The sequence below is a fragment of the Rissa tridactyla genome, chromosome 9, assembly GCF_028500815.1.
Source record: "Rissa tridactyla isolate bRisTri1 chromosome 9, bRisTri1.patW.cur.20221130, whole genome shotgun sequence".
Lineage (NCBI taxonomy): Eukaryota > Metazoa > Chordata > Aves > Charadriiformes > Laridae > Rissa > Rissa tridactyla.
The window spans coordinates 18,257,159-18,271,557 of record NC_071474.1 but is presented as its reverse complement, the minus strand read 5'-3'; the positions used below and the strand labels follow the sequence as shown (position 1 = coordinate 18,271,557).

The window sequence follows — 14,399 nt, the reverse complement described above, 5'->3', positions numbered from 1 at the left end:
ACCATCAGGCACACTTTTTATCCAGTGCAGCTGTAGCTGCATGTGGTTGTTAGTCACGGAGAAATCCCCCCTCCTCTTTAAGAAACACATTGTGTATCAATAGAAGTCTCTCATGCAGACCAACCTGAGGTGTTCGGCCTATTGCAAAATGTTCTCAGATGTCGCTCCTCACTCTGTACAGATATCTATTATTTCTTTCTCTAGGACTCAAAAGAGAGACCTTGTCAACTGCAGTAGGATGTCTCTCAGCAATTTCTTCAGGACTTAATTCAGAGTTGGTACTTTTCTGCTTAGACAGTTGAAAAAAAACTTGCCACGTTTTCCCCTTTCCACCATGAAAAGTGATCTGTTGAGTTGGCATTGAAAATAATGTGCTTACACCTTCCTGTCCTCCCCTACCCTGGCAGAAAGTTTTAGAAATAACCCATGATTGAAAAAAACATGGTGTTTTTCCCTAACCCTGATACTAACTTGCAGATTTTTAACATAGGCAAAGATTCCAACAATTGAATGTGATTTAGAAGAATTGTGCTTTAATCTTGCTGTAGTGACTGTAGAAATGAGTGTCTTCAGAGTACTTAAAACAGGTTAGTGGCCGTTATAAGTGATTATAGTCATATTTCAGTTCTCTCTCAGTATGAAATGTGACGCATGACCTTCACTGCATGATCCTACAGCTTGGCACCCCAAGCTGAGGAGTTGTTCAAGTCTGAGGTTCTGACCCAGCTACATGACAAAGCTGTGGCTGCTCAGTTGCCAGCATCGCTATGGAGTTGTTCAATGGCCTTTAATGCTGCATCTGTGATATGTTGCTCCGTACTACTCGAATGGGAGGAGGAGTGCTTTCTCTCTAGATCTGTCTGATGCATGGGTTTCAGTTTTTCTAATGGGTTCTTCACAGACTGTCAATTACTTACGTAGTTTAAATGAAACACATGGTTGCAATACTTAAATTATTCATCTTCAGAATGTTGTGAAATGAATCATTCCAGATTCCATGTCTCATACCTTTATTTTCTCCTTTGCTTCTCTAGTTCTAAAAATCTTGGAGATGATGTTAAAGCATAGTTTTCTGTAAGAAAAAGAAATAAGCCTTCTATTCTTTTTGGTTTAGTTTTCCAAACTAAATGCAATAACTGAGGAACTTCATGTTTCACAGAAATGAGGATGGCAGTCACAGGGTTGGGGGAAATTACCAGTTCTGCTTTGCTGAATAGCATGTGAGCTCTTTCCTCCTGCAGCTTATCTAGCTGCTGTCTACACTGAGCTGATGTGCTTACTGTGGAATTCCAGCATGTTATATGAATGCCTGGCAAGCTAGTGACTTGCTATCCTTTCTACATTATATACATCTAAGCACTTGCTTTTTGTACATAATCTGAATCTCAGAAGTTCAATTCTGCCATTATTTTTAGAGTACTTGCAAGAGAGGGAGCTTTCCCATCAGTCTGTCACTGCAGCTGTTGGATGAACCAATTGGTGGGATCAGTATTTTTAAGGGGAATGTGGAAAAAATCACCATTTTGTGTTTTCCCTTGATGTGAGGAGCAATGCGAAGTGAAGAGTAACAGATAGTCAAGCCTTATTTTTAAAATAGCAGCTGAATTGCCTACCTCAAGGCATGAATATGCTGAAGAGTCCTTTTTAAAAGACTATACTGAACTCTTAATGTGTTGATAGTGCACTTGACATACAAGTAAGCATTCAAACCTTTCTTTCATCTTTGTGTACAAGAAGATGAAGGATGCTTGGAGAATTGTATCTGTAAAACTATTTATAAAAAGCTCATAATGCTAACACTTTTGATGTCCTTTAAGCTTCTGCCTTCATGTCCCTGTCAGCTAAATCCACTGCACCCGTTTTCTGAGTCAAACTAGCATAAGCCAAGGAGGGGAAAAATGTGCTCACGTGGCAGAACCGCTGGTCAGGGTAAATAAGAATTCCTCTAGCTAGAGGACAAGTCTTTTCCTTCATCAGTAACTTGTGACAGGCTGTAGAGATTTAGGAAATAGATAAAGCGATAGATGTTTCTCATACAGTGGTTACAAAGAGGTTTCACGTGATGAAGGTTCAGTACAAAGAGAAAGTCTGTTTGTGCTAGCACTTCAGACCGTGCTCCAAGAATGGGTCATTAAAAAGTTAGATCATCAAAGTGTTGCTTTACTCTGGGGAATAATGTAACTGTGAAAGGTGCCTGCAAGAATACGGAACATCAGCCAGTCCTAGACCTTCTGTAGGTGAGCTCTGGACCGATGCTGTGTGTCAAACGTCACAGCCTCCCCCAACAGCGTTCAACACGGACATCTGTAGGACACAGCAGAGCCACTAGCCATAGCTAATAATTTCTTCGATGCTTTTCACTTCTCTTTAAGAGGACCTACATACTGATAGTGGCCATCTTTAACATAAAAACCTCTTCCTTCAGGTGATCCTGTTATTACTTCTTAAATGTTACTGCTTGCTTATTATTAGAGACAGTTCTTCCTTCATATGTTGCTTGAGCTAAATGAATTCTTTGCAAAGAACCGCTGCGCAATGTAACCGTAGGTAAGGGCTCGTTCTGAATGTAGAATGCACTGAAGAAGCCTGGTCTTAACAGAAACTAAGCACAAAGCTGATGTTATACAAGATAATGCTTTTGTCTTGTCCTAGAACTACTTCAGGCTGCATGCATGAAACAAAAACCATGGAAGTGAGCACACACTTGAGATGTTGTGGGGAGATGCTGGTCCAGGTTCCACAGAACATCATCAGAGAAGGCTCTCAGTGCTGTGCGGCTGGTCCCAAGCTGCTGGAGAGATTGTAGGAGCTATTTCAGTCCTGTGTCAGAAGTGGAGGTGGAAAATGGGATCCCTTTGGAGTTCAGGATGAGGATTGCATGACAGTCTCGGGAGAGAATTGAGGTACTTCTAAAAACTGAGTAGAGGAAGCTTCTTCAGCTCCTTATCAGTGTTTACTTTGAAAGGTCAGACAAAAATAGGGAACAACTGAGAAAGTTACTGTGAATATTCATTCTTAATGAAGAACTACTCTGGCATCTGGCCTCAGCTGATTTTCCTAAGACTCCTTCTTACTCTCAAGAGACCTGTTTGCTCTCAAGTTCTTTGTTTTTGAAATATATATGTAGCATCTTTAATCTGTGTTTCCTCATTTTCTTTGCTAACTTCACATCGAAAGTATTGCAGGGACCATGCAAATGTAAAAAGATAAATGCAAGATTTGTCCCCAGAATTATAAAGGAATTGCAGCTGACATTACTCTGCACGTTAATCTTTTGATACCTAATGTTAATTTTATGCTATATATTTACATCTCTGTATAATTTGTCATGCACCAAGTTGTGGTCGTATGGGGAGCATTCTTCAGTTCATTGTCCCACTGTTTAGGGGAACACAAGATTCTCAAGGTTGATCTTGAACTGGGTATTTGCAGCAGCTAACCTTAGCCTGAGCTTACACTGTGTTCAGGGGGTGAAGAGAAGGGACAAGGCTCCTTCAGAAGGACTATTCATAATAACAAAATCAAGTTCTTAAGATCTGAATTTAGCCTTAGTGTATCTCCCATACACTAGTCAGGTGTACAGCCGTTTGTGTGGAAGAACTTGCATTTCACAGTGACTGAAGAAATTATTGGCAGGGATAGCAGTAACTGCTGTAAACCTCTCTGCAAGTTATGTACAAGCTTGAGGTTTTGCATACTGTACTATCAAGTTAGTCTTCAGTAAACCAGATAAAAACTATAAAAAAGCTCCCAAACACCCAGAACACTAAATAAGTTCTTGAAGCTGCTGTGTGTGTGAGAGAGATGCCAAAAAGGGCTGAGCTACATGCATTTGCTGGTGCCCTAAAAATATAGTATCCATGGTAATCTTTCAGATCACTTATTTACGACAGCAAACTAAATGGAATAATGTTTAGCATAGTTTACGTGGTACATTGTGATTTACTAAAAAAAAAAAAAGAATGTACTGGAAGCACATACATTAAGTCCTCTTTCGACTGAAGAAGCAGGTTGAGTTTTGGATGGAAAGGGTTTATTTTTCTCTGCAGCTGATGCATTGAACAAAACTATAAAAATATTTCAATCGTTGTTTGTTAATACGTAGCTGAGAAAAGGGATATACATTTAATGCTTGTTTATTTCCTGGGCAGTGCTAAAAGATATGTCTCCTTAGCAGAAATACTGTCATTTGATTTTGAAGGCTGCATAACAGAGTCTTTAGTTATTTCCCCACAGCTAACAGGAGTTCCGTAGTGTAGCTATTTCAGTTTGTTAACATGGTATTCATGGACATGTTGAGGCTTATTCACGCTTGATGTTATTTCTATCCCTTGCAGTTGAAGTATCTTTGAAAGTGTTAGAGCTATTAAAAGTTACTTCTGTAAGTTGATGAGGGTTTTACAGTTTGTTTTTTTTTTTTTAAAGTTCTGTGAGAGTGATAATGATGAGGGTCATAGGCAGATGTGGTTTGACTGCTGCTTGTATTTCCTTTGCAGTGTATGAAATTATTCTTTTTATGTTATTCTGAACTTTAAAATAATCTACTCCTGTACGAGGATTTTTGTGATGTGGTTCATTCAAAAGTAAGTTCCAACAAAGGATTGAAGATAATTCTTTGGTCAGATGTACGATTCTTGCATGAAAATATATCATGGTGAAGAGAAAAAAAAAAGCTAGGAATCTTATAAAATACTATATATTAGCTCACAAACCCTTCATGTTACAGTTGAGTTGTTATACAGACAACTGGCATGTTTTGCATGAGGGCTATTATTAACTGAGATTTGGTTATTTCCATATGTATTCTAGGAATTAATGAGAAATAATATAATGTTCTGTTTTCCTATCAGAGTTCTCACAAATCCATAAAAATGGGGACCTTGTTATGTTTCTGCCTGGTTTAAAACTATTATTGGAAGGAATGTTTTCCATGATGAACGGGGTTTGGGCAGGTATCTGTTAAATCCTGGGTCTGATAAAGCTGGGCTCAGTTACAAGTGTTTTCAGTTTTTTGAATGGATTAAAAAAACAGAAACAGTAAAACTGATTCTAACTACCTTTTAAAATAATAATGTGAAGCTTATAGTAATTGGACTATGTGTTTGCAAGCAGCAGGACTTAGACTTAAGAGATAGGAGTAGATTATATATGAAGAGAAATGCTGTTTCTTTTAAAAATAAATAAAACCCATGAAATAAAGCAGTGTTCCTTCTTTCTTCATGTGTTTGTCCCTTTTTTCCATGAAAGAAAAGGGCTATCCTAATTGAGTCTTCTCCTGGTTAACTCTTCATTAGTTCATTGCCTTAGATTTCGATAGCTTCTGAGAAGAAAAACTTCCAAAGGTGTATTTGATGAATCTTAAGAGAGAGAACTGTTAGAAGAATTTTTAAGCCTGAATTACCATTTTCATGTAGGATAGCCATAAGGATATTTTTGTACATTCATAATTCATATTTTCTTTCTTAATTGCCTGGGTTGTGCCTAAGTAATCTTCTTAATGCAAATTGTTGTATATGGTAATTTAGCTGCACTGAGAGTAGCATCCATTAGTCTCCTAAGGTCAAAGGTAAAGTTGATTTTTGCCCCTTATTATTATTATTCAAATAGCATAGAGTAAGTACAATGATTAAAATACTACTTCTTCTTTTTCCAGATTTCTCAGGGGACAAAATTTTGCTTATTCATACCTTCTACTGTGGCAAAAATGGATTCTTTTCCTCAGCAAAAGCCAGCAGCATAACACCCATCTGACACATGCTCAAGGAACTCTTCTTTAAAGTCTGTTGTAAGTAAGTCGAATTAAAAACTTGCTTAGAGGCAGCTTTAATCAGCTGAGTATCTACTTACAGCTCAAGAATAAGCAGCCTTAGCAGGAGAACTAACCTTAGCAGTCTGGCTCTCCAGCAGTGGCTGTTTGTTCTGAAAGGAAAGCATAGGAGGACGGGGCAGAGCGGGGGCCATGGCACCTCCCACCGCTGGACACCAGGGCGTCCCACCCGCTGGCTCCAGCCAAAGCTGACCCCCATAGGGGGCAAACCAGAAGCTATGGGGCTGCGCAGGAATAGTGCGATCAGCAAGATTATCTGCATTGTAAATGAAGACGTAGGCTCCTGTTGCTATGACAATGAAATTTAGAATCCGCAGTGTCGAAATAGGGGGCTAAATAACTGGAAACGTAAGAAACGGCAAGTGGTTAAGCTGGTCTTTGCTGTGTTGGTGGCTGAGCTGCGTGTTTGTCATGGGGCCTGCAGGCTCAGGTGTTTCATTTTTAACACAACGCAAACTTGAAAAAATGAATGAAACTCCACGTTATATTTATCCAATAACGGTTACTCAGACATCTTGCTTTTAATGTACTGAAGTAAATTTTATGCACGGGGAGTATATGATATATATTTTTGTGAGAGAAAACTGTGTTAAGAGTAGAGTTTTGGCCAGCATACCTTCTTTATTTGAAAGAAGGATGGTGTTTGGAGGAATTTGTGCAATATTTGGAAACTATCTTCTTGCAGCGTCAGAAAAAAATCTATAAACGAGGAAAATGAGGGGAAAAAATAAGGAAAAAATTCTGAATGAGGAAAAACGATCTAGCTTGTTTATGTTTCTTCCATAGCAATATATTCTAGTGGAAGAGATGCACGTTACTTAATGAAACTCTGCATTTAATAAGAGGCCTCAGAGAAACATTTGAAACTCTAATTGTTATATTTCCAGTACAGTATAATACTACCTATGTCTTTATCACTCTCCCAGATAAGAGAATAATTGATACTTAAATTTGATTTAAAACAAAGATCTTTGTTTAGAGAAAATGAATTTTATCAGTAGCGTTACATTTATCTCTTGCAGTGCTGCTTTCTGCCAGAACACAATTAACATGCTCTGAGGGCCCTTGTGAATAAAAGGAGGGAAACACTTTAATTGCCTTACGTTCATTCTTTATAACTGTTGTCCTGTATGAAAGCAAAAAGAGTATAGCAATGGTGGGGTTTTATCTGGAAAAAATATTGATGAAGGGATGTAGAGGATCCTTACCTGGAAAGGCTCTGTCTCCTGCTTGGCACTGTGTCTCAGTTCTGGACCCCTATTTCTGTGGGCTTCTACTTTATTTGTGACATTTTCCCCTCTGAGAATGTAATAATTCTTGAGTAAGAACAATAGTGTTACAAAAACACTCTGAGGCTCCATGAAAATGCAGTTGTAAAAATGCTCTAGCAGAACATCTGGGCAGACGAACGAACCCCCCTGCGCACGTGTTCGAGGCACGGCTGGTGCCATGCTTTTCGCTGGGCTGCTGTCAGCGGTGGGGTGCGAGTGGGGGACACCTCGATTGTTATTGGTGACTGTGGATGTTTCAGAACGTTTTATGTGGGCTTGGGTGTTTTCAAGTGTCTCTAGCTTTCCATAATGTTTCTCCAGTGGGAGTGTGCCATAGCTCTTAAACGCAGTGTGATCTTTTCAGTTTTTCTCTTCTACTTTCTTTTGTCTTAGCCTCTAATAATAGGTTATAACCTCTAATTCTTAATTAAATCGCCTCAAAAGATGATTTAGTAGTGTTCTCTATCGATAGTTCTAGCTTAAAATAATTCAAATAAAAAATCAAATAGTAGATGTTTTAAATAAATAGCACCTCTGCAGCATATCTGCATTTTTAAAATGCTTCTCAGTTGGTCTCTGAACTTTGGTGGTATTCTTCCTAGAACTGAACTTAAAATAGTTAAACAATTCTCTTCTCTTGGATAATAGCTCTTCTTCAGTGGTTCCCCCAGGGGTTTAGTGTGTTGACTGAGGATTCTCCAGCGTAGCTTCCCTCATTCTCTATTTTTTCAATTCTGTGTCTGATGTATCAGTTCAGGGCTTGTCTACACAGGATACTGAGGAAATTTGATGCAAGTCAACTAAATGTAGTAATATAAAGAGGGCAGCTTAAATCCCCCCAAGTCTCTGTGCGTGCTCTCCCATTCATAATTGAAGTGCCTTCAGTGAATTTAGTTTAATTCACTTCGAAGCTAGACCAAATTAAGGCCACATTTTATTCCCAGATAGAAGTGTTTGCAGAGGAATTTAATGGACACGGACAAATCCAGTTAAATTAATTTGGGTTAATTTTCCTGAGTTCCATTGTGTAGACAAAACCTTAGTAATTACGCCTGATGGGGAGCTTTTATTTTTCTTCTTTCTTCTTCTTCGCCTTTTGTTCTTGTAACTCTGATGTTTTATACTTGGGAAGGTAGATGGCCCACAACTGTGCTGGTCACTAAATGTTGTCGTGCTATCTTACGTGTGTTTGAGAGTCCATGTTTTATAAATAACATATAAATACCCCACTTTGCCATCTGGCCTAGTGTGTGTTACCTTTTGTTAGGTAGTTATTGTCCTATCCATCCAGCAACTTCCTCAAGTTTCTAAACCCTGTACTGTCAGTGAGAGAGGACCGTTGTGATGATGTAGCAGAATCATTAGTCTTGATGAAACATGCTAGATTAAAGTGCATCAGACAACTTTGAAGTGTTAAGACAGTGTTATCTTCCATACTTCTGCATCTCTTTCGCTAGTGCGTGATCCTAAGTGGTATTTTCTGGCTGAAGGGGGTCAGCAGTTACAAGTGAAACATGGAAGGCCAGGATTTGCAAGGTTCTCAAGCCTAAATATGTTCTAATGCTTCAAAAGAAGATAAGGTGACAGGACAGCTCTGGTCATCCATACCAAAAAATTTAACTCTGATAGATGGTACCAGCAAGATGTCATCCTAGTGCAAAATAAAGATAAATTACAAGCCAGATAGTAGTGTGTTGGAACATGCCTGTGCAGTTTATTGAGGTGCTAATTTAAGACCGTGGAATGGGGTTTTTTTGTTGTTGGGGTTTTTTTGCTTGTTTTTTTTTATATTTGCATTTATGTATGGGGCATTGATATTACTAGTAGACCTGTCTTCTGCACCTTACTAACTAATAGAAATAAAATGTTCTTCTTATCTTCAACTGTCATTCTCTGAGCACAGCCTAAGATGAAAAAGAATTGATTTATGCTATTCCATGTGAATCTGAGAGGAAAAAGTACATTTCAGATCAGTAAGCAAATCTTACAGTTAGCAAAAAATACCCTGTCTCCACTTTCTTAAATGACTATGCTGTGGTCTGTCAGCAGAACACTTCTACCCCCAGCTGTCCCCCTGTTGTGTAAGAGAAGTTTTGGTTTTTGAAAGTTTTGGGGGTTTTTTTTTGTAAGTCAAAATTGCAGAAAAGGCTCTAAAGACCAAGGATAATGCTAAGTACTATGGCAAACAAAGGAAAAATGATCATGTCACAAGCTGTATTGCTTCTACAAGTGAATGGCTACAATTGTCTTCCAGCAGTTGGCGATACTGCCGGAGTTGCAGAGAGCAGTTCCGCTGGGCCCCAGCTGTGGAATCCAGGTAGAAACTGGGACTGAATGGTAGTGATGCAGGCTGGGGCAGAACAGGGCTAGTTTAATTACTAGGGGGCAATAAAAACAAAAGAAAGAAACTCTTCAATCCTCTCCTAGGATACTTGGGACTTTTAAAATTCTTGGAGAAGTGCTAAGGCCGAAGTGGTTCGGGTCAGTCACAATTAGTCCGTGGTGCTGCCTGGTGCGCTGAAGCAGCATGGGCTTCTTATCTCTGATTTGGGTGGGATTTCTTCATGTGCTTAAAACTAAGTGCATGGTTCTGTGGGTTTTTGAACTGCTGCTACAATGATTTGTATAGAAGTGCTTTAAATGAATGTGACTCAACGTACACTTACAGTTTACACCATGCTGTTACAATTTTATAAAACGTCAATGAAATTTTCTCATTGCATGTACTTTGCTTAGCTCTTTGGGAATTCTTCCATTTTTCTTCAGTGTTTGGTATCTTGAACTGGTATTTCTGTTAGAATTTGGGGTCTAATATTTTAACGGTTATTCTTATCCCTGTAAAAACTATTACTTTTTCCTTTCCTGCCAAAAAATAATAGCAGTCTAGTTGACAGGGAACAAAACAAGACTGTTTTGTTCTGGAAAATAATATTGACTTGCCATTAAGATCTGTAGATGGAGACAATAATGTTACCTTTATGTGAGTTAACACTTTAACAGGTATCCAGTTGCAATACTTGCTCCACACCAAAAAACCTAAATGTGGTTACATTTTCAGCGACACAGTCATGTACTAGTGGTTGTTTTGGTTGTGTTTTGTTGTTTGGTTTTTTTTGTGTTTTTTTTTTTTTTAATTAAACCACCTATCAGCTGTATAGTTACCATCAGCTTAGTAAAGATGCGTGACTTCCTATAGCTAGTGCTTACGTGTAAGTTTAAAAAAACAAAACGGGTCAAATTGTACAGAGGAAAAAACCTGTCAACTAAGGTTAGTATGTTGTTTAGGCAGTCGTGTATCTTTTTACCGATACAATGTATTTTATATATATAAATATTTACAACATAATCCATATTGTAATGTACACTACATGTTTGTTTATTGGAAAACCAGAAACTACAGAGAAGACTTTTTCCCAAAGCAACAATTTGTTCTTATGCCAATTCTTCATGTATAATCACTATGACCTTTGAAAAGGGGTTATAAAATACTGCTGTGAATTTAAAGTGTTGTTTTTTATCAATGCAAATTACTGTATGAACTCATTTTCTGGAAGAATCTCACTTTTAACCTGCTGATATTTTCTTTGCATTTGTATGTAAACGCCATCCATATGTGTACATCCTATTACAGAAGTAATCAAATTGTGTGTAGATTGCTTATATAGTTTTCCAGGTGGAAATTACAGAGAGAAAGGGAAAAGGTTGAATACAGATTGTTGTCATATAGAAACTGTTTTAATGTCGCAATGGGGACCATCTTATTCCATTGCCCGGCAAGAATAATCCCTGAAAAAGTTTCCTAGAGAAACTCAGCTTATTCAGTAGTGTTAAAAAACAGGTCACAGTATTGCAAGAAAACCACCTGTTTTTTTAAGTCTGGTTTCCTATCACTGCGGGACGTTGTATTGTACTTTACATGTACTTATGTAGCTCTGTTTTTTTAAAATAATTCAGTGTTTTCTCCCCGGCTTCTAAGGAAAGATTGTTCCCAGTACTTGTGTCACTGGGAGCCTTGTATTTTATTTCCAGACTATATTTACTTGTGACTTGGTGCATTTATGAAGAGCAGTCTCAGTCCAGTTCTCAGCCTTGTTTCATTGGCTCTGCAATCCAGGCTCTTTTAGTGATTTGTCCAAAGATAAAATGCTGAACTTCTGATTATCTGTAGCCTTTCATTTCACCTGTTTCAGTCTGAGGTGATTTCTCTGAAACGTTGGTTATTGAACTGGCTCCCAGTATTCCAGAAAAGGCTTTGCCAACGTCTTTCTTCTGTTTTAACCTTCTAGATCCACTTTGAATACGGGAAAACAGAAACATGTTTGTAGAGCGATTGTTTCTGTTTTTTCCAACTGTATCTTGGATGCAGACCTGACTATTTCTGTACAGAAATAAAAATACATGTATCTAATTGTAGAGATAAAAGTCCCCAGCTATTCAGGGGAACGCTGAAACAAAGCACGATTGAAGTGTTACTCCAAATACAAAGAGTTTACTGATTGAGGTTGTAGTGTGGTAAATAATATTGAAGTTAACCCAAATAAAGGGTAGGGAAAAGTTTCGTGTTGGAAATGAGGTAGCCTTCCTGTAGGTGAACCACAGCATTCACAAGATTGTGTCTTCATTGGTGCAAAACCATTAGAAATTTTATGTCATTCCTTTCAGCTACTCTTGGCAGAGCGTTATCTTTCTATATTGCAGATTGGTCCTGAATCTTAATATTTAATCACCTTTTAACCCAGGCAACAAATGCTCTGAACAATTAACTGCTTTCACATATACATGGTATTCCTACTAGGCAATCTGAAAAGCTGGGTGCCTACATTAACTACCATTTCCCTTAAAGCTGATGTTCCTCTCCGAAACAAATCTTCTCTAATGGACTTGACTGTTTAATTACAGTTTTTCCTTAATAGTTTTAATCTTGTATATGAACATTTGGCAAAGTGTTGTCTAACGAAGAGTGGAGCGGCTTTAGAAATGTAATAACTAAATAAAAACTCTTTGGCTTACTAAAAAATTAAAGTCTCTGTGAAACTGTAAGTAGATACATTTTGCATGCAGAAAAGAATGAGAAATTGCAAAGCCTGAGCTCAAAAAATTTAAATGTTTCACTAGGATGAAATGGTCTTATTTGGTGCATTGGTTCAATTTCATTATATTGTCAAGACTGTAGAGTTATGACGCTCACCATCAAATATGGCATCTCAGAAAGAATGACTTTCAGAGTCTGGAGCTGTGCACAAACAGGGTCTTTCTGCCTTCCCCGCCAAAAATGCAAGCAGCATGAACGTTCCACACAGCAGTGGACTGTGCTTAGCCTCTGTATTGCCAAGGCAGCTGAGAGGAATCAGTGATGTTACCGGGCGTTTACGCTGCAGGGAAGTCAAATAAAGTCTGGAGGGAACTGGTGTAATGCAGTTGGTGAGTGTCTGTCCACTGGCTTCCTAGAGCACTGAGACTGGGCATTCTGCCGATAGTGCTTATTTCATCCTTTCTTTGAAAATTATGAAAGATCAAAGTTGTGGTTTCATCACTGTGTCTTTCTGAGGGTTTGTCCTCCGTGCGCTGTTTGTGTGTGGTTTTCTTTCTGTTCTTCACTTCTGTTTTGTCAGCTGTTTGTATTCTGGAGGCATGGGATTTGTTATAACACACTTGCTTTTGCTTCATTAGTTAGCCCTATGCATCTCTTTCCGCCTATTTGGAAAAAAGTATCTTCATATTGTTTAACTGGATGAAGCCATTTGATTTTGAAGAAGTCAAATTTACATTCAGATGAAGAATGTTTACTTCTAAGTATGGCTCAGTTTTAAGAGACAGGTACTTAAAGGAGTAGAAAAGATCAAATATAACTGAGATTGTATTAAATTGATTTCAAGTCCTGTTAACCCATCTTAACAATTAGAAGCAATCAGTATCTCTTCTTTAAATACTTTAAACGTGCTTTTTCTTACAGTATACAACAAATAATCCCCTTTCACTGCCTCTTTTTGCATTGTATAAATGACAAATTATTTAGGGAAGAAATTTGGCTAGAAAGTGAGTGGAAACCAAGATCTTCATCGTGTTTTGAGGGTCAAGATGTTTCCACTTACATTCAGTTCAAAGTGCCATTTGTGTATCACGCGTGACGCATTTGAAAGGAAAACTGCAAGTATGCATGTGTGCCTATGCTGTTAACCACAAGAGGAGCAATGCTTCTGGGCAGGTGGGTATAACGTGGATGATGGTGTTACATCTCCTCCAAGTCTGTATATTTAAAGTGTAAGTTGTGTTAATGCTTTGACTAGCCGTCAGAGCAGAGGTGGTGGTTTTGTAGTGAGGAGAGACTATGCTTATCTGGTGAGAACAGTAAGTCTGGTAGCCATATGGCTTCTGAGTCACTGCCTCCTCCTTTATAATTTATTTTCTTTTCTTGCTTAGTAGTTTTTACTATTTCATCCGGGTGAGTTTTCACAGTTAATAGTAGTTTTCTTGCAAATACATTGCTTTTTTAAAAAAACATTTTTCTTTTTGTATTATTGTTGTTGGGTTTTGGTTTGTTTGGTTCTTTCCCTCCTCTAAATTCTAGAGAGCTGAGAAAACAACTCCCTCTGGGGGAAAAAAATAGTGCTAGTTCAAATGTGTATACAGGGCGGTATATACGGTATCCTGGGGTGCGTTAAAAAGAGTGCGGCCAGCAAGGTGAGGGAGGTCATCCTCCCCCTCTACTCTGCCCCGGTGAGGCCACATCTGGAGTACTGTGTCCAGTTCTGGGCTCCCCAGTTCGAGACAGACAAGGAACTACTGGAGAGAGTCCAGCAGAGGGGACTGGAGCATCTCTTATGAGGAAAAGCTGAGAGACCTGGGGCTGTTTAGCCTGGAGAAGACTGAGAGGGGATCTTATCAATGCTTATCAATATTTAAAGGGCGGGTGGCAAGAGAATGGGAGCAGACTCTTTTCAGTGGTGCCTGGCAAGAGGCACAAACGAACACAGTACATTCCACCTGAACATGAGGAGGAACTTCTTTACTTTGAGGGTGGCAGAGCCCTGGCACAGGCTGCCCAGAGAGGTGGTGGAGTCTCCTGCTCTGGAGACATTCCAAACCTGCCTGGACGCATTCCTGTGCAGCCTGCTCTGGGTGACCCTGCTCTGGCAGGGGGTTTGGACTAGATGATCTCCAGAGGCCCCTTCCAACCCCTGCCATTCTGTGATTGTGAGGATCCTACCAACTCTGCTCCTTGCTTTCAGAGTGCAGAGCGTGCATAGTTCAGGCTTTTTATAAAGGATTTTCTTCAGGGTGAGGTAATAGAAGTAACAGCC

General features: G+C 38.9%; 1 protein-coding gene across 8 annotated transcripts in view; it reads left to right on the top strand.

The window, feature by feature from the left end:
• OTUD7A (OTU deubiquitinase 7A) overlaps positions 1–14,399 on the top strand; it is a 135,881-nt gene that overhangs the window by 62,804 nt on the left and 58,678 nt on the right. For 5 of the 8 annotated variants that reach the window (XM_054214809.1, XM_054214811.1, XM_054214804.1 and 2 more), the window contains one exon: positions 5,654–5,785. The exons of 1 other annotated variant lie outside the window; for it this stretch is intronic. The gene's annotated coding sequence lies outside the window, so the exon portion shown is untranslated. Of the gene's footprint in view, positions 1–2,652; positions 2,904–5,653; positions 5,790–14,399 lie in introns of all 8 variants that reach the window. 2 more of the 8 variants (XM_054214806.1, XM_054214805.1) reach the window with 2 other exon arrangements.